The sequence below is a fragment of the Loxodonta africana genome, chromosome 17, assembly GCF_030014295.1.
Source record: "Loxodonta africana isolate mLoxAfr1 chromosome 17, mLoxAfr1.hap2, whole genome shotgun sequence".
In the NCBI taxonomy this organism is placed as follows: domain Eukaryota; kingdom Metazoa; phylum Chordata; class Mammalia; order Proboscidea; family Elephantidae; genus Loxodonta; species Loxodonta africana.
In genome coordinates, this window is record NC_087358.1 from 48,247,349 (window position 1) to 48,259,202 (window position 11,854).

General features: G+C 35.6%; 1 non-coding gene across 1 annotated transcript; it reads left to right on the forward strand.

Annotated features, from left to right (window-relative positions):
- Nucleotides 1-272: 272 nt before the first annotated feature.
- LOC111751352 (U6 spliceosomal RNA) lies at nucleotides 273-376 on the forward strand. The gene has a single exon (XR_002786433.1). It is a non-coding gene; the product is annotated as a U6 spliceosomal RNA (small nuclear RNA).
- The last annotated feature ends 11,478 nt before the right edge of the window (nucleotides 377-11,854 follow it).

The following is an 11,854-nucleotide window of genomic DNA, read 5'->3' on the forward strand; positions in this document are numbered from 1 at the left end:
CAGCATTTAAGCAGAAAATACCAAATATTGGCATGGATGAGACGACCAGACCTTTCATACACTGCCGATAAATCTGTAAAAAAAAATCTGTAAGTTACTGTTAAATAGTTCGATAGTATCTATTATAGCTAAAATATGCATACACTATGACACAAAAATTCCACACCTAGGTACTTATCTCAATAGAAATGTATACAGATACTCACCAAAACACGTGTATTAGAAGATTCTTTTTAGCAGTATTCACAACATTCAAAATAAAAACTAACTGTGATTGCTTAGGCAGTGCATATACTAAAATTAGACCTATACAGGAAAGATTAGCATGGTCCTTCACAAGGGAGGCATGCAAATTAATGAAGTGTTCCATATTTTTTGAGATTTGCCCTTCAGCCAAAGATTTTACAGGTCCATAAAACAAAATGAGACTAAATGGGCACACCAGCCCAGGGACAAGGATGAGAAGACAGGAGGGGACAGGAAAGCTGATAATGAGGAAGCCAGTGTCAAGAAGGGGAGAGTGTTGACATGTTGTGAGGTTGGTAACTGATCTCAAAAAACTATGTGTATTAATAGTTTAATGAGAAACTAATTTGCTCTGTAAGCTGTCATGTAAAGCACTATAAAAAAACAAACCAGAAACTACCCAAATGCATACCAATTGTAAAATGCATAAATGAATTATGTTATCTTATCACAGTAGTATGTTGTATGACAATGAAAATGAAGAGATCTTAACTGTGTCTATTTGTCAAGCAGGTATTTAGGTTGCTAAGAAAGACAGCTCACAGAGGCACTGGAGAGAACAGCTTTTACTTATAGGGAAGAGAAGCAGAGTAAAGTCAACTTCAATAGTGGGCATGATCCCCCATGGCCAGCAGTCACTGCTACACATGTTGCTGCACTGCACACTCATCTCATGGTGCGGGTAAAGGCCTCCTTTCCTTCCCCACTAGGGATATAGCAGTGGAGTTAGCCATGTGTCATGTGATGCCCATGTAAAAGCAGAACAAAGAAGTATTCATCAGGCCAGGAACAGAAAGATATCCCCAAATAAGTTCAAATGCTCAGTAGGAACTGTGATATTTCTGTGTAAGAAGGCCCTGATTGTGAAGACTAGAGGAGGAGCAGAGAGCTATGCAAAGTCTGCCCTCCCAACTTCTGTCCACATTGGTGAATCTTAAAAACACTAGACAGCATGAAAAAATCAGACTAAGAAAGGTGCAGAGTATGTGATTCTACTTTTGTAAAGTTAAAAAATATAAATTAATCTATAAGTTTAGAATTCAGTGCAGTGGTTACTTTGAGGTGACAGGAAGAAGGGGAGCTTCTGGAATTACAAAATGTCCCCTGACCTTGGTGTTAATTATATGGAAGAATTTTTAGTTTGTGTTTTACTTATGATGGTTGCAGAGCTCTGATTTTAAATTTTACAAAAAGTGTGTATAAAATAATTTCAATAAATACGTATTTCAACTTTTTTGTGAAAAAGAAAATCAAAGAGGGGAGTCTTGCTTATCGAATTTAAAATATACTACAAATACATTGTAATTAAACAATGGAAAAGAAATAGGTGGATAAGAATAGAGAGCCGAGAGACAGATTTTTATGCAAAGAAACTTGGTATATGATAACAATCACATTACAAATTAATAGAGATATGTTGACTGTTCAATCACTGTTATTCAGAAAATCCATCAACACATGAAAAATGGTATCTCTCCCTTACTGGTCTGAAGTGATAAGGAAAAAAGTGAAATGTGATAAGGAAAAAAGTGAAATGTAAAATTATAAATCTAATAAAAGCAAATGTAGAGGAATAGTATTTCTCAATTCAAAACCCAAAGATGTAAAAACAAAAAGATATGAATGTGATAATTTTCATTATATTAGAATTTGGTTGATGAAAGATAATGGCTGATGACAAGATGAACAGTGATGTTTGTAACAGTGAGATTGATAGGAGACAAAAATCTAGAATATGTAATGACATCCAAGAAAGCCAATAAGAAAAAAAAATTTAAAACACTGTAAAAGTAGAAAAGGTATATGAGCAAGTAAACAGCACAAAGAAAACTTAAATGACTAATTACACAAAAAGAGGAGCTCATGCACATTAGAAATAAATGCTAAGTAAAATAGTGTAGATAACGGATTACATGAAAGAGATTTGGAAAAACTCAAAATTTAGGAATGGCTAATTTTTGGAAAGAAGGCTAGGAAATAGGAACAAACTGGTCAGCCATACTGGAGAAACATCTGGAAGCATTTGATCACGTGGGTCAGGTATATATCCTGTCATACGTCAATCCTTCTCCTGGTCATAAAATACTATAAATCTTGTGAAATACTTGCAGAGGTCAGCAGTGGGACAAACATTTAGTTGTTCATTGCTGTATTGCTTTTGTAATGGGAAAGTGGAGCAAAACTAGTTGTCCACTGCTAGCAGAGGACATTAAAAAAAAAAAATTACTATGGAGTCGATTCGGACTCAAAGCAACCCTATAAGGTAGAGTAGAACTGCCCTATAGGGTTTCCAGGGAGCAGGTGTTGGATTCGAACTGTGAACCTTTTAGTTAGCAATCGAGCTCTTAACCACTTCACCACCAGGGCCCCTGCAGAGGACATAAGTACATTGTAATATCTGCCTGCTCAGGAACGCATAGCAGAAGATTGAAGCAATGAACCAGACATACACAGAAATATGGGTAGCTTTTAAATCTCTTGCTCAGTGGAAAAAAAAAAAAAGAGAGCAGAGTGATGTCTATAGACCAATGCCAGTTTTTGTTGTACATTTAAAAATACACAAAACTAATATGTGGCATAGTGGTTAAGAGCTTGGCTGCTAACCGAAAGGTTCACAGTTCGAATTCACCAGCCACTCCTTGGAAACCCTATGAAGCAGTTCTACTCTGTCCTATAGGGTCGCTATGCGTCAGAGTCAACTCAATGGCAACAAGAAAATAATACACAAATATTACGAAAGAATACAAAGTAATTCAAGAATGCTCATCAGTTAGAGTGGATGATTTTAAGAGAGTAGAAAATGAAATCAATGTTACAAAAAAGGAATACACAAACCAATAAAACAAATGGAATGCTACTTGAGCCCAATCCTGTGCTTCCTATTTAAGGAAGCACAAAATGGGGCTCAAGCAGGCCCTGAAGACACAAATAAATTACATAAGAAATTTGCCTAAATGCTCATGGTTCCTACTTTTGGTACAGTAGCTTTTCTTTCCCAGTGCACACTTGTGGCCTCATGGAAAGTTCTCTTATAGAAAGAGTTTTCTTATAGAAAATTCTCTATGATCAATTGACCCTGGTTTCTAAATGATCATGCACGGTATGCAGACTCTACCTGATAGTGGACAGGTGCAGCACTACAGCCTATTTTTGGGCCTTCCTTATGAGACACTGGCAAAACTTTGAGCAGTGCACCTGGTTGTTCATTTTGCTTAGAATAAAAAATGGCCAGAAGTATGATTATATAAAATCTATGGGCTATGACCATATGTTTGCTTGGATGGTCAGGGATATGGAAGAAACAAAAATGGAAAATTGGTGATAAGGAGGTCTGGAGAAGAGGTATGTGGAGAAACCTCTAAGAATGGGCAAAAAGGAAAAAAAAGTAAATATATATATCCCATGTTAATATTCGCCAAAAGGTGAACTAAACAGAAGATTTTCACAAGCAAGTAGATAGAGTGATGTGTTCTCTGGATACCAGTCAGCCTCTTTTCCCACTAACTCCTGTTATTGCCTAATGTGTTCATGAATAGAGTGTTTATGGTGGCAAGCATGGAGGTTATGCAAGGGCCTGGCAACATAGACTTCTACTCACCAAGGCCAACCTGGCTACAGCTACTGCTGAGAGCCAAATTTACCAGCAACAGACCAACACTGAGTCCCCAACATGGCACCATTCTTCAATGGCACATTCATTACACTGGACCACTTCTATCATAGAAAGGGAAGCATTTTGTTCTTACTGGATTAGACACTAATGATAAATATATATTTCCCTTCTGTATACACAATACTTCTGCCAAAACTATCATCTATAGTCTTACAGAATGCTTTATCTACTATCAATGTCTTCCACACAGCATTGCCTCTGATGAAAAAACTCACTACACTATGAATGAAGTGTGGCAATGGGTCCGTGCTCACAGAATTTATTGATCTTACTACCTTCTTCATTATCATGAAACAGCTGATTTGATAAAAGGATGTAACAGCCTTTTGAAGACTCAGTTACAGTGCCAGCTAGGTGAGACGGAAACCCTGGTGGTGTAGTGATTAAGTGCTATGGCTGCTAACCAAAGGGTTGGCAGTTCGAATCTACCAGGCGCTCCCCGGAAACTCTATGGGGCAGTTCTTCTCTGTCCTATAGGGTCACTATGAGTGGAATCGATGGCACTGGGTTTTGGTTTTTTTAGATGAGAATACCTTGCAGGATTGATGCAGTGTTCTCCAGGAGACTGTATATGCTCTGAATCAGTATCCAATGTATGGTGCTCTTTCTCCCATAGTGAGGATTCACTCAGTCACTTTGGGATCCTCTTGCCTTTGAATAAACAGGCAAAGATGGGAGTGACTGCACTGGCTAGAAATGATTCTTATTACCAGGTGAAATTGGACCGCTACTACATAGCAGATGTGAGAAAGATATATAAATAGATATAGATAAAATTCAGGAGATCCCTTAATGCATCTCATAGTACTACCATGCCCTGTGATTAAAGAATGACAAGAACTTATTTCAAACAGGACTAATAATGGCCCAAATTCTTCAAGAATAAAGTTTTGGGTCACCCCACCAGGCAAAACCACAACCAGCTGAGATGCTTGCTGAGGGCAAAGGAAATATGAAATGAATAGTGATAAAAGGTAATTAGTTGCAGAAATGAGGGCAGTAATTGAGTATTTCTTCCTTATTTTGTTACGACTATGTTTATGTGTGTGTGTGTGTGTTGTTGGTGTGGTTGTTAGGTACTGGAGAGTCAATATCAGCTTACAGCAATTCAATGTGACAGAGTAGAACTGTCCCATAGAGTTTTCTAGGCTGTAATTTTACTGAGCAGATCACTACCTCTTTCTACCATGGAGCTTATGGGTGGTTTCAAACCACAAACCTTAATAGCCAAGCACCACCAGGCTTCTCTGTGTGTGTGTGTGTACATATATATATATATATATATATATATATATATATATATATACATATATATATATGAAAGAAAGAAAAGGCCAAAATGGATGTCAGAAGAGACTCTGAAACTTGCTCTTGAACATTGAGTAGCTAAAGTGAATGGAAGAAATGTTGAAGTCAAAGAGCTGATCAGAAGATTTCAAAGGGTGGCTCGAGAAGACAAAGTATAATAATGACATGTGCAAAGAACTGGAGATAGAAAACAAAATGGGAAGAACAGGTTAGACATTTCTCAAGCTGAAAGAACTGAAGAAAGAATTCAAGCCTTGAGTTGCAATAGTGAAGGATTCTGTGGACAAAATACTGAACAATGCAGGAAACATCAAAAGAAAGATGGAAGGAATACACAAAGTCACAGTACGAAAAGAAATGGTTGACATTGAATCGTTTCAGGAAGTAGCATGTGATCAAGAACCAACGTTATTGAAGGAAGAAGTCCAAGCTTCACTGAAGACATCGGAGAAAAATAAGGCTCCGGGAATTGATGGAATACCAATAGAGATGTTTCAACAAATAGAAGCAGTGCTAGAAGTACTCACTTGTCTAAGCCATGAAATTTGGAAGACAGCTACCTGGTCAACTGACTGTAAGAGGTCCATATTTATGCCTATTCCAATGAAAGGTGACCCAATGAAATGTGAGCTACTTCATTTCACTTGGATCCACAATCAACACTCATGGAAGAAGCAGTCAAGAAAACAAATGATGCATTGCATTGGGCAAATCTGCTGCAAAAGACCTCTTCAAAGTATAAAAAAAGCAAAGATGTCACTTTGAAGACTAAGGTGCACCCAAGCAATGGTGTTTTCAATCACCTCACATGCATGTGGAAGCTGAACAATGAATAAGGAAGGCCAAAGAAGAATTGACGCCTCTGAATTACAGTACTGGAGAAGAATACTGAATATACCATGGACTGCCAACAGAATGAACAAATCTGTTTTGGAAGAAGTGCAGCCAGAATGCTCCATAGAAGCAAGGATAGAAAGACACATACTTCAGACACGTTATCAGGAAGGATCAGTCCCTGGAGAAGGACAGCGTGCTTGGTAAAGTAGAGGGTCAGCGAAAAAGAAAAAAGACCCTCATCGAGATGGATTGACACAGTGATTGTAACAATGGGCTCAAGCATAACAATGATCATGAGAATGGTGCAGGACCAGGCAGTGTTTCCTTCTGTCGTATATAGGACTGCTATGAGTAGGAACTGGTGGCACCTAACAACAACAACATATATGCTATTTTTTCTTTTATCACTTTAAAATGCCATTTAATTTTCTATCATTTAAAAAATAAAAAGAGTGAATAGTCCCTAACCCATATTAATCTCTAGGCCTACCTTGATTAGGAGGCCACACATTTTGTCTAATCTAAGCAAGCCTTTTCTTGCACCAAAACACTTCCATTGTTTCTGATGAAAAACCAGCCATCGTTATTATCTATGTTGCCCTGTATATAATGTGTCTTTTCTGTGCTTTTAAGATTGTCCGTTAATTCTCTTTTTCAGCAGTTCATCTATGATGCTACCAGATGTGATTTTCTTTATATTTTCTGCTTTTGATTTCCTAAAAATCTTGAATCTATCAATTATATTTTATGAACATTGTAAAAACCAAGTTATTTTAAAGTCAATGTCTGGTAATTCAAGTATCTGGATAATCTCTGGATATAATTACCTTTATTGTTTCCTTTCTTGAAAATATAATACTTTTTTTTTTTTGCATTGTTGCATTTTTCCTAATTTTTCATTGTATACCAGACATTGTGTATAAAGCAAAGATTAAAGTAAATAGAATAGTGGAATGTATTCCTCAAAAAGGAATGGTTGACACTGAATAGTTTCAGGATGTAGCATGTGATCAAGAACCACCGTTACTGAAGGAAGAAGTCCAAGCTTCTTCTGTCAAGCCATTAATGTGAAGGGTTGAAACAATCTAATGTGTAATTCAGCTGGGTATTGGCTTTGTTGCAGCTATAGGTATATTCAGCGTACTAACGTCTTGAAGCATTCTGAGTATGTTCCAACTTTTTCCTGCAGTAGTTTGTGGGATTTAAGTAATACTGCTGTATGTATCAACTGCACAAACACTGGACAGTCTTCCCCTGTTTTATGCCACACGTTCTGCCTAGGGAACTTACTGGAAATTTCTTGCTCTCCATTTCTACCACTGGCATTTTACTCCTTTCTCTTGGTCAATTCCCATACTTTCATCATACTACCTTCAAGTACTTGATAAAGGCTCATACCTGGTTGCAGACTCCTTTTGGATTCTGATTCATCACCTCGACCCACAAGAGGTTATTAAATGTTTCAGCTAGTTTTCCCTTCTCCCCACCTCTGCTAAATCTCTCTTCTTCTTGCTTTGACATGAAGGCAACAGCTGTGGGTTTCTTGTTTTCGAGGTATATTTAGGTCGCTTTACATTTAGGTTGTTTTAGGTATCTGCTCTCTGTTGAGTTTTAAAGATTTGATTTTGTAGTTTATTCAGTTTATTCTCCTTTTTAGCATGGGTCTAATACATTTTTCTTTGCTTCATTGTTTTTGTGACTTTCTGTTTTCTAACGAGAAGCACAGGATCCACTTCTAGGTAAAGTCCAAAATCAGAAAAAATAGAACATATTTCTCTAAGAAACTATAATATGTGTTCTACTTTCTGTAAATAAAGATAGAATAGATTAGTAACCATATTCTCCACAGTTATTTAGTGCCTAAGTGTGTTAGGCACAGTGATAATTATATATTTTAACTCACACCTCATTTTTCACTCACCATCTTTAAAATGAAAAAAAAAAAAAGCTGTGAAATAATTTTTTCAGGTGTTACATGGTTTGTAAGTGGCAGAGTTCATAGTTGCACACATGCAGCCTCCTGAGAGCAGTATATCTTCCAAGCTTCTGCTTGATCAAAATATGGGTATTGAAACAGTAAATGAATTTCATAGTACAAGTCCCTATCATTGCATAATATTTCTTTTCTTTCTTTCTTTTTTTTTTTTTTTAATAATTTTGGAAGGAATGTGTCTTTGTATAGCTATGCTCAGGTAAAAAACATATAAAGCATTCTTAGCTTAATGCATTTTCACGATTTTATGATTCTATCTCTCTAACAATAATGCTATAAAGCTCACATATTTCATTACAGTCAACAGAAAGCCAGCCAAGCGTTTGTGTATGCCGGTGTTAGTTATTTTCACCTCACCTCCATCTTCTAATTCAATGTACAACAGAGTTTGTCCTGATGTTATTTTTTTTCCCTTCAACACCTTGTTGTCAACAGAATGTCGTAACACTATCACCCTCATAAATTTCAGTTTCTAAAAATGTCATTTTTAAAGGTCATTTATAGATCTGTCAATCTGGAGAGATGTATCTCCTTTCTTGAAAAGGCCAAGTTAAGAAGCTTTCTTAAAATTATGCTGATTCCATTTCTTTCTTAAATTCTCATATACAAAGCCAAAGTCAAAAAGCTATTTGGAAATGTTAGATATTTTCATTTTCTTTGAAGCATGTAATAGATGAAAAATAATTTCCACAATTTACATGAATTATTATGTAACAGTCTTGGTGAAACCACAGCAAGTTAGGTCACAAGTTGTATTGCAATAAACCAAGAAACCAGTAGCTAAGACGTGTTGAAAAAATGTCACTACTTAATCAGAAGTTCTAAAATTTTGCCAGAATTATTATTTAATAGATATTTTCTCTCTCTCTTTTGTTTTCCTCTCATGGTTATACTTTTACCTTTAGGGACTTCATGAGACAAAATGTTTTATTCCTTTGATCTAAACATACCCAGCTCTGAATAGCTTTATATATAAATGAAAAGCACTTTATTCTCCAAAATCTATGGTATTTGATGAGATTTGTGGGGTTTTAATTACTTTTAAAACCTAAGCAATTATTTCATCCAGACTGTTTTAAAGAAGTTATTTTCAAGAAGTTTTTCCCTCTCTGTTCAAGTGTAGTCATTAGGCTTAAGCTAGATATATACTAAAGCTAAATATACAATTACGATTACGTGCAATTTCTGTGGCAGACATAATTCTAAAATGGCCACCCAAGATTTGTGGTACCTTGTTATTCAATCAAATACAAATCAAAGTACTACCGTGGAAGGATTTTGCAGATAAAATTAGGGTTATTAATCCGTTGACTGAAAACTAGAGAGATTATCTGTATGGGCCTAGTGTAATTTTTTTATCCAGCTGGGCTTTTTTTTTAATAGTAGCAGAAAAAGAAGTCAGAAATATTTGAAGCCTGAGAAAAATTCTATATGCTATTGTGGGCTATAAACATGGGTGGGAAAGTTATATGCAAGGACTGGAGTGTGGCTTCTAGGTGTTCAGAGAAACCATTTGAGAAAGCCAGCAAGAAAAAGGGAACTTCAGTCCCACAGCTGCAAGGAATTGAAATCAGCCTAGTACCTGAATGGGCTTCGAAGTGGATTCTTCCCCAGACCCGGAGATAAGAGCCCAGTTTGGTTGACGTATTAATTTTAGCTTCATGATACCCTAAGGAGAGAAACCAGTTAATCCCACCTGGATCTCTGATTCAAGAAACTGTGAAGTAATAAATAGGCGTTGTTGTAAGCTACAAAATTTAATAAATTCGGTATGCAGCAATAGAAGACTAATACAATATTTATCTGAACTCTTATGTCACAAAGGATTACAAGGCTCAAAAGAATTTACAAGCTTTTTTCTAGTTCTTGCATCATTTTATTGTAAGTTTGCACCTGTTGGGTTTTTGTCTTCCAGTTTATTCTGAATAATTAAGAGATGAAATGCTAGATTCTATTTAGGTCGAGCTGAAATGTTCCAGATGCCATGGAAATCTTGCTCGACCATTCATCTACTCTGTTTCAAATTGTTGTAATTTTTAAAAGCATTTTAATCAATTTATCTCATGTACTGTGACTGTTAGCCACAAAAATCAGAATGTTAAGTATTTATATTTTACTACCAAATTAAGTAAATCAGAAATTATTTATTCTGTAACTGGAACCAGCCAGGAACTGTAGTAGACACTGTGTTTATAATGTTAAGCACAAAAGACAGGGCCTGAATCATGTTTTTCGCAGTTAAGTTATATATATATAGAAAACACACATACTGCTGTATATAATATATACACATGTACACATATATATAACTTATAAGTTTATATATGTTTTTCTCAATTAAGCTACATATATGTTATACATATATAGAGAGAAAATACACATACTGCTGTAATGTATATAATATTGAATTGTTCCTAGTTTACAGTTTCAGGAATATCACCTTTGGAAAAGTAAATTATTTGATCTGGGTCAGAAAGATGCAAAAATTGGTATAGGTAAAGAAGAAAGAAAATAAATGCAGGCAAATGGAAAAAAAAAATGTGCAAATCATAGTTCCTTTAAGAAATAGAAAAAAGTAAAAGTTATACCTAAGGATGGTGCCTGAGAGTTAAAAGTGGAAGAATGATCATAGAGAATTGGATTTTTTATCAAGGAATTTTGCCTTCATCTTAAACAAGATGGAAGTCATCAAGACCAAATTATTTTGGCATTAACAAAATGGAATTTTCAAAATACTGCTTTTGTTTCTGTTTTGAGACTGTATTGGAAGGGACTTGTGGAGAAATGGAAGAGAACAGACATTGAGGTATTCTAGGTAAGAGCTAATGTACAATTGGATCAAGGAAGGGACGGTGAAAGGTACTTGAAAGTAAAATTGATATGACTGTTCAACAGATTAAATGTGGAAACTGAAGGAAATCTTAAAGATAACTCCTAGATTTATTTTCTGAAGAACTGAATGTATAGGGGTGCCATTGCTGTGATGAATAATATGGAGCAGATCTGATTATGAGAGAAAACTAATGAGATAGTTTGGGATTTATTGAATTTTCTGTTTTATTTAGAACATCTAGATAAAACAATTCAAGTAGGGGTTTGGAATACTGTTTGGGATTTCAAACAAGAGTTGGAAGTTGGAAATAAGAATTTGAAAGTGATGTGCTCATGGATAATATTTGAGACTATCTACATAAATAAAAAAACTGTCAGGGAGAGGATATATAATGATATGAGGGCCTGGACATACTGTTGAGGTACTGTCAATATTTAATGATTGAATAAGGGATGAGACTTAAACAGAGTTGCCAAAGAAAAAACAAGAAAGTCCAGGAGTGTGTGGATCATGGAAAACAAAGGAGGGTCATGTTTCAGAAAAAAAAAAAAAAAAAATCAACATGTTAACTGTTACTAGGAGTTCAAGTGAGATGAAGACCAACATGCCTGGCATGAGATGAAAAAAATGGTGACTTTGGTGACCAAAGAAAAATCTGTATTCCATAGGGTGTTGATGGGGACAAAAAAAAAAAAAATAGCAGAAGGGTTGAGGAGGGTTTGGGGAAGGAGAAATCTTTTCAATGAGTATTGACTCTCTTTTGAGTAGTTGATTACGAGTCTGCAGAGAAATTGGGAAGTAGCTGTAGTAAAATTTAAGGTTGCAAATGACTTTCTTTTATTTACTAATATAAACAGAATTTCAAAATATCAAATGTTGTTGGATGGTATTTAGGGATCCCATTATAAAATGACATATTAAAATTGAGGAATAACAGTTCCAAAAATCAAGATCAGGAAGATTA